Source organism: Schistocerca serialis, chromosome 10 (assembly GCF_023864345.2).
Source record: "Schistocerca serialis cubense isolate TAMUIC-IGC-003099 chromosome 10, iqSchSeri2.2, whole genome shotgun sequence".
NCBI lineage: Eukaryota > Metazoa > Arthropoda > Insecta > Orthoptera > Acrididae > Schistocerca > Schistocerca serialis.
The window spans coordinates 180258652-180276806 of NC_064647.1; positions in this window are offsets into that span (position 1 = coordinate 180258652).

Sequence of the window (18155 nt, forward strand, 5' to 3'; positions counted from 1 at the left end):
TTACAGGTTCCACAAACATGAACAATAATCTAGGATGAGTTGCTCGAGAGTTTTGTTAACAATCTCCTTTCGTAGAATTATTTTATTTTTCAACAGTCCTACCGATAAATCGAAGTTAATCACCTGCTTTACCTACGGCTGAGCCTGTGTGATCAGTCCATTTCACGTTCTCACATGTTGTTATGCGCTTTGTGAAATGAATAATTTTACATTTCTGACAATTTAAAGGAAGTTACCGATACTCTCATCACTTTGAAGTGTTATCAATCTCTGACTAGGTATTTGTGTGACTTTTCCAGAGACTGCTTCATTATAGATAACTGGATCATCTGACATAAATCTGAGATTATTATTAATATTACGTGCAAGGTCATTAATATACAACACGAAGAGCATGGGCTCCAACGCATTTCCTGGGACATGCTTGAAACTACTTCCACAACTTTCGTTGATCCTCCATCCTAGTTAACATACCGAGTCCTGACTACCTAGAAAATAAAGCTGACACTCTTGCTTCCCACAAAGGAAAAACACTATCATCATAAGGACAACAACAGGTTAGTGATAGAAGTAAGTGAGAACTGTTTGCAGCTGTTACGATAAATGAAGTCTGTTTACAGATTGGAGAAGATTATAATAAGAGAAACAGGGTTGCATGTTCTCTGATTCCTTCCTATCATTGTCATCTAAATCCAGTCGAATGGAAATGGAATGTAACGAAACAGAATAAAATTATTTGCGATAAATATCAAGTGTATTTCGCTGGAAGCTTCCAAGAAACAGATATGAAGCAGCAACCAAGTGAGGTGGCGCATTGCACAGCACATGGGACATGCACTTGGAGGACAAAGGTTCAAACCTGCATCCAGCCATCCTGGTTTTTGTTTTCAGTGATTCCTCTAAATCACTTCAGGCCAATACCAGCATGGTTCCTTTGAAATGGCATGGCCGATTTCCTTCCCAATCCTTCCATAATCCCAGCTTGTGCTCCACTCTAATGACCTCGTTGTCGAAAAACCATAAATACTAATCTCCTTTTTTCTCTAATAAAGCAGCGTAAAAGAAGTAACTGTAGAAAATGGAGCGAAGCATGTGAATGACGTAAAATTTTGACTGGGACTTATGCGATGTGATGCTTAAATATGGCAGGAATATGATAAAGTTTTAATACCAGTTGTGCTTAAAAGCCTGGATGTCCAGTGGTAAATTTACGTCAAGCATTTAATATAAGCGCTTATCACATGGTCAGATTGATTGAAACCATTACATTTGTAACACCAAACACTGAAAGTGATCAAGTAACGTCAAACAGAATAGCTATGGTGAAAGGTGAAAGCTGTGTGTAGTGTGGTTCATGAGACAAAGTCTGATACCGAAGGCACCCACAACACACATCTAGAATCGTTTGTTTATGTACATAGAAAATCAGCGTCATGCTAAAATCTTCAACTAAATAAGTACATACTTTCTAAAGTGGCAGTATGTTTTTAAACAGTGCGACAGGAATACCATTCAAGCATTCAGCAATTCCTTATAAACACTAATTTCTAACAGAGTAACACACCGTCATTTGATGTGACGAAATAGATTAAAAACTATTGATACTAAGAGTGTGAACTTGATGTGAACTTGATGAACCGAAGTTCATATTACTGCAGAACAGTCAATACTGTAAAAATACTTTTTTATTTTGGTATAATGATCATAATATTTTGCTTTAGTCTTTGAGTGAAATATTACAGTGATATGGAAATTTATTTTTGAATTCAGAGGTTTAAAACTATTCTTGTCCCTCATTAAAATTTTATGTACAGTAAATATAACAGTGTTTGTATTGTCGCCATCTTTGACTGTTCTGCACAGTAGTACAATGTTTGGTTACAAATTAAGTTCCACACTTGTAAAATAAACGTATATTTCCAGCACCTTTGACCTCTGTGACCTAGCAGAATCTCGACTAACTCTTTGAGGGGCAGGTAAACGCCACTAAAATTTACCCTAGTGTGGCAAGAAAATTTATTGGCAAATTTCAATTTTTTTTTACTATTTTATACATTGAGTTTGTAAAAATTCACTTAAACGACAACAAAATATTAACATTAAATGTGGTCACTACAGGTAACCACCACCCCATTACAGTATACAAATTCGATATTTGGTGGTTGAACTTTGAAATAACTAGTTTTTAATTTTCGTGGTATCTCTTGAAACAGTTCTTGCCTGCTCTCAGATACAAAGGTACTTTGCACACTGAACATATCCACACTGTTCACACTGGATTTTTCTTTGAACTGCAAACTGCACATCTTCTAGATGATGGGTGAATTGGTTGATGTTTACTGCTTTAGTCGCGAATACTCGTCTGTGTATGGTTTGTGTGATTTGATCTGGGTTGCTATACTACTTTGGGATACAGAAGCAAAATTAGCTGCCACTGAAACTATTTTTGGAACCTACAAGATTTTGTACACCTCTCGATGGTAGTCTTCATTGGAGAACTGCTCCATTTCAATTTTTTTGCGCATAATGAAGGCGTTTGTCACACTGCAGTCTAAAAAGTGAAAAAAAAATCCCATCCACCATTTCTTGCTTTTTCTGTCAATAGCATAGTCTGACTTTAGTCGAGCAAAATTATCCATATAGTTCATACTGGTATTGTAGTCTTTCAATACAATTGGACAAGTGATATTGGTTAGTGTTCCATCTTTCAATTTTCGAGTTGCTGTGGACACATCTTATGGTGAATGACATGTAGAAATCAAGTTGACTGCCCTGTTATCTTTGCATCTATAGATTATTATTGCATCATTGCTTATTTCGTAATCGAATTCCCCTCTTTCCAGTTCCTTTTCCTCCTTGAGTTTTGGCATATTTTTCCTTCTGGGATTTATTGTTCCACAAGAGTACACACCATTGGATTTTAGGTGCTTGAACAGATCATATGATGTAAAATAATTGTCCATGAAAATAATATGATTCTTTCCAAGAAGACCAATGGTTAAATTTAGAACCAGTTTCGATCCTAGACCCACTACTGGAGAGTGTGAAGCTTTTCCTGTATAAACGTCAAATTTAAGGTTGTATGGCGACTGATCACATAACATCCATACTTTGTACCCTCTTTTTATAGGTTTGTCCCTTATATATTGTTTGAGAGATGATTTGCCTTTGAATTTAACCATTGCTTCATCAATAGCAAAGTTTTTGATGCGGTTTATAGCAATCCTGGAATTTGCTGTTCAAATGGTCTAGAAATGGACGTAATTTGTACAGTTTATCATAATTCTGACTGTTTCTGTCAGGAGCGACCGAATTATCATTGAGGTGTAAGATACTCAGTAGCCAACTTTCCGACTTGGAGTAACAACAATCAGAGAAATTGTAAGAACACTATGTTCATCAATGTTACATGTTAAAAGAGCATGTAAATGAATAAAACATTAATTCAATGTTTTAATTTTCAACATATTATATAATATTAATTTCATGTGTTTTAATTTTCAACATAATGTTAATTATGTGTGTTTGACAGAAGTTTGTAATATTCTGCTGTGCTTATTGTGGACAGTATTATGACAATTCCTATATCATGTAAATGATGAAAAAGATGATAATAAACGAAATGAAAAAAATTGAAATCTGGATTATCATAAAAGATGAATGTTTGCCAGAACCGACCAAAAACGACTGGCTGCAAATAGCAAAAGATTTTGAAACTAAGGCCAATTTCCCAAACTGTTTCAGTGCCATTGGTGGAAAGCATGTGCGACTGGTGAAACCAGCAAACAGTGCATCAATATTCTTTGACTATAAGAAATATTTCTCTATTGTATTATTGGCTGTTTGTGATGCAAACTACAAATTTGTCGCTGTATATGTGGGATCACATGGTAAATGTGCTGACTCAACGATATTTCAACAATCAGTGTTCTATAAGCGAATACTGTCTAATAACTTGGTCATTCTGGAAGAATAACACATATTTGAGACATAAACAAACGCCAGTGCCTTATGTATTTGTTGCTGACGACGCATTTTCGCAGTCACACAGAATTATGTGTCCGTACGTAGGTCTGCGACTTGATACTATAAAAAAGTATTCAGCTATCGTCATTCTCGAGCTGACGTTTCATAGAGTGTATGTTCGGGATAATGGCAAATAAATCGAGGATCTTTTACGGGCCCCTGAATGTGGACGTTGACTTCGCCATAGACATTGTTAAGGTGTGTTATACTCTACACAACTATGTACGAAAGAGTGATGGTGTTCAATATTTAGACACATTGTATGGATATCTTTTAGTTCATGACGATATTCCCAACGAATATGTACGTGTGCAAGCAGTTCACACTACAGAAACATTTTTGCCGATTACTTTGTACATGAAGACGCTCTGCCATGGCAGTAGGATTACATTTATTAAAGTCTGAATTATATGTACAGTCTTAGACATAAAAACTGACTACCGGCTGGGCGCCACAGAGACTCAGTTCGAGTCGTGCACTTAAGGTGACCATCACAACGAATATGTACTTGTGCAACCAGTTCACACTACAGAAACATTTTTGCCGATTACTTTGTACATGAAGACGCTCTGCCATGGCAGTAGGATTACATTTATTAAAGTCTGAATTATATGTACAGTCTTAGACATGAAAACTGACTACCGGCTGGGCGCCACAGAGACTCAGTTCGAGTCGTGCACTTAAGGTGACCAATATAACTGACTGCCCTTGACAAAGCTAAGTCCGCCCATCTGCACTATCTGGCAACACTGTAAGATCAGGAAGTACCAGGAAGACATGTTGTCTACTTTTGAAGTTCTAGTTATCATCTTGCAGTTAAGCACTGGATTTTGCATATTTGAAAACCATGAACTACGGTTAAGCGTTGTAAAATTAGGTCGAAATTGGAAAAAGATCAATATTTACTTTTGGTATAACAGAGGGGTGAATGCAGAGGAGGCAGCTCGAAAGATTTGAACTGTGCGTGGAGTGAGTACTTTTGGGAAAAATACTCCAAAAAAAGATATTCTTGTTCCAACAAACATCGTTCGTTCAGGCATGAATGATTTTCCTCTTTAAGGAACTCTTGACTGTTGATATAAGTGATGGATTACCATTTCACCATCATGCGACACTTGCATTCATGGTTCAGAAGTCTGGTGTAGGAGTACTGCATGCTGTAATTCGAAACAACAAAAATCAACGGAGATGCTATTATTGGAATTATTCTTGAACATCAGGTCATTCATTGTACATACCTACACTATACTGTTACTGGTGATGAGTTAGCCTTTATCGTTAACTTCCTAAGAAGAAATGAAAGGCTGAGCCCCACCAAAAGACGTAAACTCGAGCAAAGAGTAGTGTGAACATAATATTTTTCATCTGATAGCTCCAAAAGTGTGTTTAATACTACGAATTCTTCCCCAAGGATGTGTTCATCACAGCTAGAGTTGTTGCCAACACCTGAGACATCTTTTGGTCACAGTGTAGGAAAATCGACCGACAAAATTACATCCGTGTGCTACTGCATGATAACGCACTCTTTTCATTTGAGAAACAAAACTATTCAGGAGATTGATAGGGAAGTCATCTCTCACGTACTTGTCCCTCTCCTCGTATACCCATAAAATATTACCTTTCTCGCTCTTGATCGATCAATCGTCAAGGCATTTCATTTCTAGACAAAAATGCTCTTCAAACTACATTGGTTTAAAGACATCGCTAGAACTAGTAGGTTTCTACAGGCATTGAATTTGTGAACTACTTTAGCATTGTCAGATTGTTTTAGATATCGTGAAAGAATATACTGTTGCTGACTGATTTCTCGTTGATGATTACTGCTGTGTTCAATAAACTAATGGAAAACGCAAATACAATATTCACTGTAATAATACAAATTAAATTCAACTTACTACAGAAACATCACGACGGAAGTCTATTTTAATACATCATTAAGTGTCTGTAAGACGATTGTGTCTATTTTAACACGAATTAGTAGGATATTACCGACTTTTGATTTCGAAAAGGTCTGTATTTACTTCAAGCTCTGTATTATACTCAAGTATTATGAAAATGTAGAGTTTATAGATGAAATTATAGATCCACAACAACAAAAAATATGTCGGCAGAAAACAAAAGTGGCATTATGAATTTTGCAGTACCATAAGGTTTTCGCTCTGACACTAACTGTAAGGGGTACTGAAAGTAGCGAGACGAATTTTACTCGAGTGTTGTCTTACGATTCCCTTATTGAGTTTCTACCTGTCTGCTTGTAGCTCTGCTACAAAAGAATTAAAAATATGGCTTCCAGCGAGTCTCGAAAGACTAATGCTCGGTTTACACTAGCAAGTTCTTGCAGCAATTTACTTGCGCGAAGGAACTTGCCGCGCGATTTGCGAGTGTAAACATATCGCCAAGTCGACTTGCGACTGTAGCAATTTATTGCGGAAGTGACTTGCTGCACGTTTTTCGCTTCCAGTGTGAACACCACGCAAGAAGTATCTGCAAGTAACTTGCAGCTTTTAGGATTTATTTCTATTTCCTGCAAGTAGGAAGCGCAAGTTTTAGTAAGTATGTCGTCTGCATAACATTCATATTTAACATTTTACTTAATGTGGTGACTTAATTTTATGCAACCATCTTACGTATTATATGCAAACAAATTTCAGAAATGGAGGATAAACGGGAATGGATGAAGCAGGATACAAAACATTTTATTGAAGCAGTGGAGAGCTATCCCGAAATATGGAACGTGCATAGCCAAGACTTAAAGGATAGAGTGAAGAAGATGAGCGCTTTAAATGAAATCTCGTCGATATTCGACACATCTAGAAAAGAAGTACATAGAAAGTAGCATAACTTGGAGACACAACCCCTTTGCCACCTGCATCCACTCGCTTGTTGTTTTAGAAGTCTAGAAAAAGACGATGTGTAATTATTACATGTTCTATTTACTTAGCTTTTCACTTTCCATTTTATGAGCATTAGAAAAAAAACCATTTTTATAATCATATCATTCTGTAAAATGCAGTTTATTTCAATAAAAATTTCATTTCATTGTTGTGTTTTCACATACCTTCAAATAATTTTCCCTTTTCAAGACACTGAAAAAGGCTCTACATACATCGGATACGATCAGAGAAATCGTGCAGACGGGAATATGAAACAAGTACATTAGGGACTTGTATGAGTCTCCTACAAAGAAAAGGTTTCAAAATTCAAACTTTTTTTGGTTGTATGTTTCACATAAATAAATGAAATGTCTATTTTATTCGTAGCTCACCGGTAGCTATAAATCATAGAGTGACTAGCAAACGTTCCTTTGCTAAAATAGCAGTACCGAAGTTTGTGTCTCGTTTTGATATGACGGGCGCTATTAACATCAACAAATACTCAGGATCATTTGAAGACATTCTGCAAAACTATCCATGCTCTCGATACTAAGTTCTTGCAAAAGGTTATTACAGGCACCATTTTGCGATCTTCTCATTATCTACTCTCTAACCAAAATACTTCTCCTTTTTTTTCACGTTTTGCATTACAATTACAAGAGCTGCAGCATCTCACCCGTCTACTTGTCATTTTACACTTCGGCTGACACTCGTAGTGGTACTGAAAGCATATGTAAACACTATCAGCAAGTTGTTGACGCAAGTTTCTTGCCAAAGAACTTGCGGAAGAATCTTGCTTAATTCTTGCGCTGGTGTGTAAACACAGCTGCAAGCGGCTAGCAATAACTTGCAGCAATAACTTCTGCAAGCGACTTGCTAGTGTAAACCCAGCTTAACGAAAGCAGCATGCACCTGATAGGCAAGCATGTTACCTCAGAGCTGGTTTTTTCCTAAAGTTGGTAGACTTCATTTTGAGGTTGACTTGTTGGCAAATGTCAGTCAGAAGTGTGCTGTTGGCGTTAGTGTTTCAGTGTGCTGAATTTTTACCTATGATTTTTCTATAAGGTTTTGTGTCCCAAATAGAGCGTTGAAGTCTCTCATTAGGATTTTCACATCATCTTGGTGAATTTTGCTCGTGGTTTTTTTGAGTGTGTTCCAGAATTTTTCGTTATTTTCAGAGTTTTTCTTATTTTCGATGTCGGTGGGGGTGTGTGCATTGATGAGTGTACATTTTTTATTGGGGCTCTGAATGTGCATAGTCTTAAGCCGATTGTTGATGAGTGTGATTTCTTTGACAGAGTTGATGATGGATCTGTGTACGAGAAATGCCATGCTGAAGATTGGTGAGCCTTTCGCTACCTGTTGTTGTGTTTTGCGCTTGAAGATGGGATAGTTTCTGTAATGCAGGGTTTCATTGTCAGTTAGTCATATTTCTTGAAGAGTAAGGATGAGAATATTTTTTTTTGTCAGTCGATTTCTTATGTGAGATTATTTAGTTTTCCTGTTTGGATCAATGTATTGATATTTACTGTTCCAATGAATGTTTTCTGCTTGTAGGAAGGTTCATCAGAGATATCCGATATTCACTGCCATGCTAGCCTGGACTCTCCAAAATCCGAAAAATCCCGTTGCCGCCTGTCGACAGGCGGGTTGTGTACCACCTGGGGTAAAGTTGACTTCACTTGTACAATTCATGTATGCTTGTTTTTCATTGGTTTGTTCTGTATGACACCAGGACCAAATAGGACCAGAGGTTGTTGAAGCTTTTGGTACCAAATATTTTCAGCCGAGCTCATTGGCCCGTAAGAATAAAGTGAAGCAATGGCTTTTCCTTCGAATTTCGAAGCTAAAGCTTCGGAATTTATGAATAAAATGTGAAGCAAGAGCTTTTGCTTGTGGGAACAAAAATAAAAATGAAAGCTTTTGCTTTCCCCTTGAGCTCTTGCTTCGGTATTAGATGAACTGAAAGAATAAAGAGAAGCTATGGCTTCATTCTGGAAGCAATTGCTTGTAAAACGTAAAGGCTGGTCAGTAGCAGGCTCACGTTTGCAGAGCGCAGGTATGGCTCAAATAGCAACACGTTTACGCCGCGAAAAATGCTACAGACACCGTCGATGTCCACCTGGAGAGCATTATAAAACACTGCATCGTTTCAACGAAGAAAATGTTAAGTTGATTGCAAAGCATTTTCTGACAGAGACAGAGGAAAGAAGAGGTGGAGCACTATCGTCGGAGCAGAAGAGGAAGATTTTCCTTCGGTATATAGCTGATCAAGGGTTCGAGTCTGGAACAGCAGAAGAAATGGGAATTCATCAAACTACAGTGAGTAAAACAGTGAGCAGTGTTTCTAAAAAGGTAATGGGAAAAGCTGATTTGTGGATCAATTTTCCGTCACCAACACATGATATTACTGTGGCTAAAAATGAGTGGTTACAAAAATGTAAATTTCCAAGTGCTATTAGTGTAATTGACTGTACACATGTGCGAATTCCATAACCTGTGCAGTTTGGCGACGAATATATCAACAGAAAGAGTTTTGCTAGTATAAATGTGCAGGCAACATGCTATGTGAAGGAACAGTTCACGAGTGTTGAGGCTAGCCGGCCTGGATCAGTACATGACAATCGAATATGGAGAAATTCAAGTGTCTGGAAAGTGCTGAGTGAATGTAAGAACACTGTTCTTTTTGGTGATGAAGGGTATGTCCTAGAGTCCCGGCTAATGGCCCCCTTTCGTAATCCAACTGAGGACAGTCACAAATCATTCAATAACCTTTTAAAAAAAGAAGGAGTTGTGATAGAGCGTTGCTTTGGTCAGCTGAAGAGGTGGTTTCCTGTTTTGACATATACATGTAGAGTTGCCTTACCAAATGTTCCAACAGTAATAACTTGCTGCTTTATACTGCATAATGTTGCAAAACATCTACAAGATGAAGATTTTGAAGACACAGCACAGGATTTACATGAAGATGGCGATAATGAGGAGGAGAGCCTTTAACTGAAGCGGATGTTCTTCGGAGAGGATGTCAAAGAAGACAAGAAATTGCAGCTCTAGTACAAAATGCAGGATTTTGAATTTTTTATTTATGAAAAGATACAAAATTATTGATCGTCTACAACAAAAGGAATAACACAGTCTACAGAACGGTATATACATTAAAACTATTTTCATTTTCCTCCTGTTGCAAATTGTTTACATTATTTATCTTTATATTAAGAAAGTTCATTAACATAGCTTCTTTTTCCATTTGCAGTCGAGTGAGCTTCAGTTGCTCCAGCAGCACCAGCTTATGTAATTCTGTGGTACTGAGCATCTTCGTCTCGTCTGATTCTAGCAATGCTCCTTTCTTCAAGGGCGGTGGCCTTGCATATGGACTTGCTCTAGACAAAGAGGATTGTGGACGAGCACGAGTTGTAACATATGTTCCTAGAAACACACGTTTATGCCAGAGATGCATACAACGTAGAACTTAACGCGTGTTTGCATTTTTATGAAGATTTACTTTACAAAGATAGCCGGCCATAGTGGCCGAGCAGTTCTATGTGCTACAGTCTGGAGCCGTGCGACCACTACGGTCACAGGTTCGAATCCTGCCTAGGGCATGGATGTGTGTGTTGCCCTTAAGTTAGTTAGGTTTAAGTAGTTCTACGTTCTAGTGGACTGATGACCTCAGCAGTTAAGTCCCATAGTGCTCACAGCCATTTGAACCAACTTTACAAAGATAACAGCAGAAACTTTCCTTCGCAAAGGGTTACGAAATGTTGATGGCCCAAGTTAACTCTAGCCATGGCACTCAATGAAACTGAATATCAAACATGGCTCTTACATATCATATTACTGCTAGCACCACTAATAATAGTAATAGTAGTACTTACGATACAGTAATAAGAACATTTCGCTACTCTCGCGGAAAACAAACTTCCGCTATTATCTTTATAAGTAGCAGTAATTAATTTTGTTTGACTAACAAAAACTAGAACTGAATCTTACCAGATGAGTTTGAGTGCTCTACTGGCGACAGTATAGATATGGATGGTGCAACCCCTAGTGTCGCAGCCCCTGAAAGTTAACGATTTGAAAAAATAAATAAATATTAACATCACACAAACTCATAATTTATCTTACCTCGTATCTGGTTCACTGTAGGACCCCCATCTCCTTGTAGCAAGCTGTAAAACTTTTTCTCCCAAACATTTAAAACAGTCTGTTTATTTGCCGTTCTGTTCTTATCCATTTTCCTTTTAAGTCTCGTTTTCATGTTACTTTCTTTAGCAATTGTTTCCTGTCAATTTTAATGCCAGTATTAGTTTCAAATGAATGTACAACATTTAGAATTGCTTCTTCTTTCTTTCTTTTTGCTTCTGGAAGTTGTGACTTCTCTAATAACTCAGGATGATTTTCTAAAGCCGTGACTAAAAAACAACATTGTACTTTCAGCACATACCAAGCTTTCATCTGAATCGGACATCTTCAGTCTATAAGTGACAGTACTCAATGAAAATAAATGAAGTGAAATGCAGTCGCATGGCAAAGAAAACAGTGATGAAGCCTGCTCTTGCTCAACAATGGTTCGCTGACAATGCGTACCAGGCAGGCGGCTAGGAGCTTTTGCTACTGTGTTAGAAGTAAAAAGTAGAGAGGAAAAGCAAAAGGTTATTTTTAGCATCAGAAGCTAATGCTTCTGCTTTTACTTTTTGCTTCCAAGTGAATGCTCTTATTTCTACCTTTTGCTCCAAGCCTGTGCTTCAGTTTTATTCATACAGCCCAATGAGCCAACAGAGTGCTGGTGATTTTCAATCAGATGTGTCCGGATTTTGGGTTCAACAGGTTGAATAACTGTTGAGGATTGTGTTAGTATTTGGTCCACCCCAAGTATATGATTTCCTTGGGACCACCCATATCTGGGAGGCTTTCCATCTGGAGAGGCACTTGGAGGAGGAATCTAACAACCTCACAAGGGATTATTACTATTCTGTCATCAGCAAATCCGATATGGTGTATCTTCCCACCACTGAAATAGGTGTGTATTGTTCGATTCAATATTTGCATCACATAAATATGGGCTATAATTACATTACATTGCTGCTAGTAGACATATTCCTCACATTTTCTTAGACAGTTGCTGCCTGTCACTCCATCAAAGGATTTTATGTGTGCAGCATTGTTGCAATACAGACATTCAAATTACCTGATTTCTGTTCGATACCAGGTCTTCTATGACTGTACATGTTGTGTTAATATAAATAAATAAAAGTAATAGAACTTACACAGTGTGTTTTGTTCCTGTGGTGTTGCACATTCTCTGCCCTCAAACATTATAGTCACTTCCTCCCACATTCTCTTTTTTCACATCATTGTCAGTGTGTTCTTCAGGTGAAAAGTCCCACAAAGGAGGACTCTCCCTTTATAATAAATTTCTCTGTATTGAAGTTCAGATGACAGAAAGACCCTTCTGCAGACACGCAGCAGCAAACAAATAATAAAATGTGAAGTTTCTCCACAGCTGGAACCGCACTGATGGCTGGCCGCACACTGGCAGTGGAAAGTGCGCAGTGCCCCATTCAGCTGCGTGTAACATTGGCCGCAGAGGCGCGCTGGCCGGAGGCTGGCCGCAACCGGCTCAGTGCGCGGCACCTTTCCATGCAAACCCGGTCGCATCCGGCCAGCCGCAGGTCTGGCCGTGGCCTCACTGGTGCGTTATTGCCCTTACTTCCGATTTTAAGTGACTGACTGAATTTCTATATATGCATCCCTTCATCACCACCCTTATATGAACTTTAGTATTTCCTCATGCCAGAATTGTAAGTGCTACTTACCAGACTCTCAAGATGGCGAGAAATGAAATTATTTGCACAGTAGTTGCGCAGTTTTTAGCTGTAGAGATTACAGTGACGTTGACGAAGATAAAACGGACCAACATTTGTTGGATATGAAAGTAGCCATTTCGCAGGAAAGGTTTGGGAATATCAAATAACCTAATAAGGGAGATATTTGACGAGAATGACGTATCGTTCGAAAATCATTTTCGAATGAGTAAAATCAAATTTGAAATCTTTTTGTGCCATATATCTGGCTTCGTAAAATAGACTACTACAAGCATGCGAGATGGTGTGCCAACCCATTTTAACTTGTAAGTAAAATTGAAAAAAACTGGCAACTGGAATCACTGCAATATATGTATTGCATTCCAAAGAGCACCATTTCTAAATTCTTATTTTTTCTACAATACACTTAAGGTACATCGGAAAGTAAGGTTCTTGTCTCAACGGTTCAGCTTTCTTTTTATTTTCAGAGTTAGTCAAGGATCTCACAAGTGCTGTAAATATATGTTTGTTTTATTGGTACGGTATTGTACTTAATCAGACATTGTATGACTATGTCGCACACCCATTACTCAGTCATTGTGCCAATATGAACACTGATACATTTACATAGGAGTTTAATGTGGGTCAAGAGTAGTTTTAAATCTCTAAAGGCACAAATACATTTCCATTTCATGGTAACATTTACACTTAAAGACTAAAGCGCTACAGTTAATCTGAAATAACAAAATACCTTTACAATATTCACTGTTCTTCAGTAATATGAACCTCATCAAGTTTACACACTCAGTTCCATACTTTTGAATCCATTTCGTCACTTCATATAATGGTGTGTTACTCTGTTACAAATAAGTGAGTATAAGGAGTTGCTGAGTGTTTGAATGATTTTCCTATCGATCTGGTTTTTTTTTTTTTTAATCTTATGTGACTTAACTGCTAAGGTCATCAGTCCCTAAGCTTGCACACTACTCAACCTAAATTATCCTAAAGTCAAACACACACACACCCCCATGCCCAAGGGAGGACGCGAACCTCCGCCGGAACCAGCCGCACGGTCCATGACTGCAGCCCCTAAGACCGCGCGGCTCGCTCTTTTTAAGAACATCTTGTCACTTAGCTGAGGATTAAGCAAATCATTTTGGCATGACCCTATCTTCTCACGTGCAAAACAAGCAATTGTCAGTCTGTATTGTTGAACAAACCAGAGCAGAATGAGCTTAAACTCGCACGCGATGGTGAGGGAAGTGACGTCGTGGAAGAAAGCAGAACACTTTTCAACTTTCCTAATTTACGTGTAAGTTGGCGTGACAATATGCAAGTAGAGCGTTTTCACATGTGAAATGATTTACACAAGTGGTGGTAGTGGGCACAAATGTAAGAAATTCATACCTGTGGGAGCAACATAAGAGCAAAGATCGATTCTGAAAGCGAAATCTTGCTGCTGAAGCCGCAATTTCAGAATCGACATTGCTGCATTTAATCAGAAATGGTATTTGGAGACCAGTTTACTAAAACCGGTATGGGAGTCCTTGTAAATGTAATGATACTGAGATCTACCAATACTTAGTTGTTTTCTATAAAAGGCGCGCCCCATTAGTAGATTCTCAAAGCCACAACTACCATGGATATGCTTATCTTCTAGTAGCTGGTTTTTTTAAGGCTGCAGCCCCACAGCTTCAGCTTATGTTGAGGGGGTTTTAAATTTATAAATAACAAACAAAAATTTTGCATGATATTTATTATCACTGAGAACAAAAGAAAGAGAAAGTATATTGCTCCCCTTCAACACAGCATCATCATCAGTGGTGTTACCATTCTATTTACTGGAATTGAACTGTCAACCTGTTGCTCTCACGGCTGTGTTAGGAACAGGTGTAACTCATTATACACCCTCCATCGCTGCCCACAGTTTTCCAACTTCTGCTGAGGCAGCTTCTTTAGTATGGTGCCTTGTGACGTCACTCTTATGGCTTCCACCAAATCCTGTGTCAGATTTTCAAGGTGTCTTATTTATCAAATAATCATTTGTACAACTACAAATTATACTGAAGGCCTATTTTCAGTATGATGAGTAGATCAAACTATTGTTTGGTGGCCCTCATAGAGTGGCTGCTCTGTTTGCATGAAAATATATTTTATAATGTACTGATTGAATTAGGTTAACGAGGGGTAGGACTGAAAACATACAAAAATGATTGATTGCTTAATGGAGAGGAGTTATGGGACCAAATGGCGAGGTCATCAGTCATGTGATTCTGAAGTTAGTCACAGAAGAAAGAGGGTTCGCTAAAAGTGCATGGATCCAGTCAGGGGAGTGAAATTATAAAATAATGAACATTAAACACAAACAGTAAAGGCATAAAAGGTGAGACCAAATCTAAAACCTGGAAAAAAGGGGATGGTCATGGGGTCACAGGTTGACAAGACTGTAAGAGAAGTCCCAACCACAACCAACCTGCCCCTGCTCCAAGGCTAAAGTAGAACCTTATACCTGGAAATAAAAACCAGTTTTACAGAGGAAACTGACGACCAGTTCAACCATCCATGGATCGTCTTCTAATATTAATTTTAAGGAATCGGGAAGAGCTATACTTAACACGAAGGGCCGAAAGAAGGGGACATTCCATCAATATGTGAGATATCGTCAGTCTGGCTCCACAACCACATTGTGGGGTGGGTTGTGACATAGGAGGAAACAATGGGTGAGCTGGGTATGACCAATGCGTAAATGGCAAAAAACAGTGGACTCCTTCCTAGAGGAGTGGAAGGAAGAGCACATAAATGCTGTAGACTCCTTGAGTTTATTACTGCGAGCAGTAGCACTCCAGATGGTGTTCCACTTTTGGTCAAAGAGAGATTGGACATAGATCCTTATATCCGCAGCTAGAATCATGAAAGGAAATGTGGGCAGTATCTGCTTCTCTAATGAAACGGTCAGTCAGTTCATTCCCTGGGATGCCCACATGACTTGGGACCCAGAGAAAGACGACTGAACAGGCGGCATGCTCAAGGGCAGAGAGGAGGTCATGGATAGTGGAGACCAAAAGGTGACGAGAGTAGCATCAGTCGATAGCCTGAAGGCTGCTCATGGAGTCTGAACAAATTAAAATGCTGTGCAGGGAGGCCTGAGAAACAAAAAAGACGACCCTGTGAATGGTTAGAAACTCTGCTGCTTACACACTACATGATCCCAGCAATAAATAGTGTTCAAAGCCAGTTAGAGATGTGAAAGCGTATCCCACCTTATCGACTGTCCTAATAACATCAGTGTAAAAGATAGTGGCATCCTGGAACTCTGCAAGGATGGCACATTTAAGATGCTGGAAAACCAAGGAGCAACTGAAATATTAGGATCCTAGAATAGAGCGGTCCTAATCTGTGGTCTGAGCACCATCCAATTGGGTGAAGGGCGGAGGGGGGTGGTGGTGGTGGTGGTGGTGTATGGGAGGAAAGATATGGAGTGCAGTCCAGTGAGTGGAGGTCCGACAGAGGGAAGTGAGACGAATGCCAATTGGCAATCCCACCCGTGGATGGGGAGACGTCCCTCTTTGGCAAAGAGCACAGGGTACACAGGATGGTCAGGGAATGGACGAATGGTGATTGCATAAGAAACAAGGACATGACTATTTGGAGCTTATTGTCAGTCACTTCCAGCCACTCATCCTCCCACCGACGCATGACTCGTGAGCTCAACAGCGAGGTGAGTGCATGCAGGGGGATAGCACACTGAGATACTTGTCGATCGAGACATGCCTCCTCAGCTGCGAGATCTGCCCTTTCATTCCCAGCAATGCCGACATGCCCTGGAACCCAACAGAAAGCCACCACCTTCCCCGGTCGCTGAAGTTGGAGGAGGGCACCCTGGATGGTCTGGACTATTTTATCTGCCGGATAAAAACGTTGCAATGAGTGAAGGGCACTTAGTGAATCGGAACAGACAAGAAATTTAGGACAGGAAGAATGTCTCATCTGCTCCAGTGCCCACAAGATCGCAGACAATTCTGCATCAAAGACAGTAAAAGTCTGAGGCAGTCGGACCTTGAGGACACGATCCGGAAAAACAACAGAGCAACCAACGGAATCCCCTTGTTTCGACCCATCCGTAAAAACAGCTACATAGTCGTGGTGCTCGGATAAAATGGCAGAAAATGCTGCATTAAAAACGGTGGTGTACTGCACCAAATCTAAAATCACTCTGGGCCTCTTCAGTAACCAGGGTGGCAGGCAGTTAAAATCCAGGAGGTGGGGTTGTACAGACTCCACACCGAGGGACTCTAGCACACGTTGCACACGGATCCCAAACGGCATCGGAGCCCGGGGACGGTGGGAAAAAAGGCGGTCCAGAGGTGGATGAGCAACAATATGGTGAGCAGGCGAGGTTGGAGCTGCAAGAAACTTACAAGCCTGGCCCACCAGCAGAAGCTGCCGCTGGATGGTAAGTGGCGGATCCCCAGCCTCAGCACAGAGGCTGGGTATGGGACTGGTCTGATAAGCACCAGTGGCCAGTCGAATCCCAGCATGGTGGACAGCGTCAAGGATCTGCAAATAAGATGGCCTCGCTGACCCATACACTGTGCATCCGTAGTCCAGCCATGAACACACAAAAGCCCGATAAAACTGAAGGAGACGCGCCCTGTCCGCTCTCCAAGACCTGTGGCTGAGGAGGATGTTCAGTGCCTTCAGGGTTCTGGCTTTCAAGTCTCGTAGGTGTGGCAGCCATGACAACCTGGAGTCAAAAATTAGGCCCACAAACCACACTGTGTCTCTAAACTGTAGGACACTATCCCGGTAGCTGTCGAGAGACGTTGAGTTCTTAAGAATGCAACAGGGATAATTATACTGTCTCGCCATTTTGACGGAAAAGCAACTGCAAAACAAATGTGGTTGAAGACCGTGAAGAGACGTTGCCTCTGGGGAATATCCAAGTGTTGGATCATCTCGTTGTGGATGGAATATGTGCCCGGGGCCATGTCTCAGGAGTAAGTAAGAGCCTGCAACAATTCCCATTCAGTGAAGCGTGCATTATAGGGCTCAACATGTTGCGGGATGAAACAGAGAGGGGTCTGTTCAACTCTGTGTTTTTGCTGGAGAAAGGTACTCTACGGCATTGGTCCCTTTCCTAGTTGGAATCCATAGCGAATCTCTTCCCCAGTGCAAAATCCCAAGCAATTGGAAAAAAGCTCAGGTGACTCATGTATATAAGAAGGCCACATGAACAGACCTGCAAAATTACAGACCAATAACCGTTAACACCAGTCTGTGGTAGAATCCCTGAACATATTCTCAGTTTGAATATAATAAACTTTCTTCAGACTGAGAAGCTTATGTCCAGGAATCAGCGCGGTTTTAGAAAGCATTGCTCATGCGAAACTCAGCTTTCCCTTTTCCCACAACATACTGTGAACTATGGATGAAGAGCAACAGGCAGATTCCA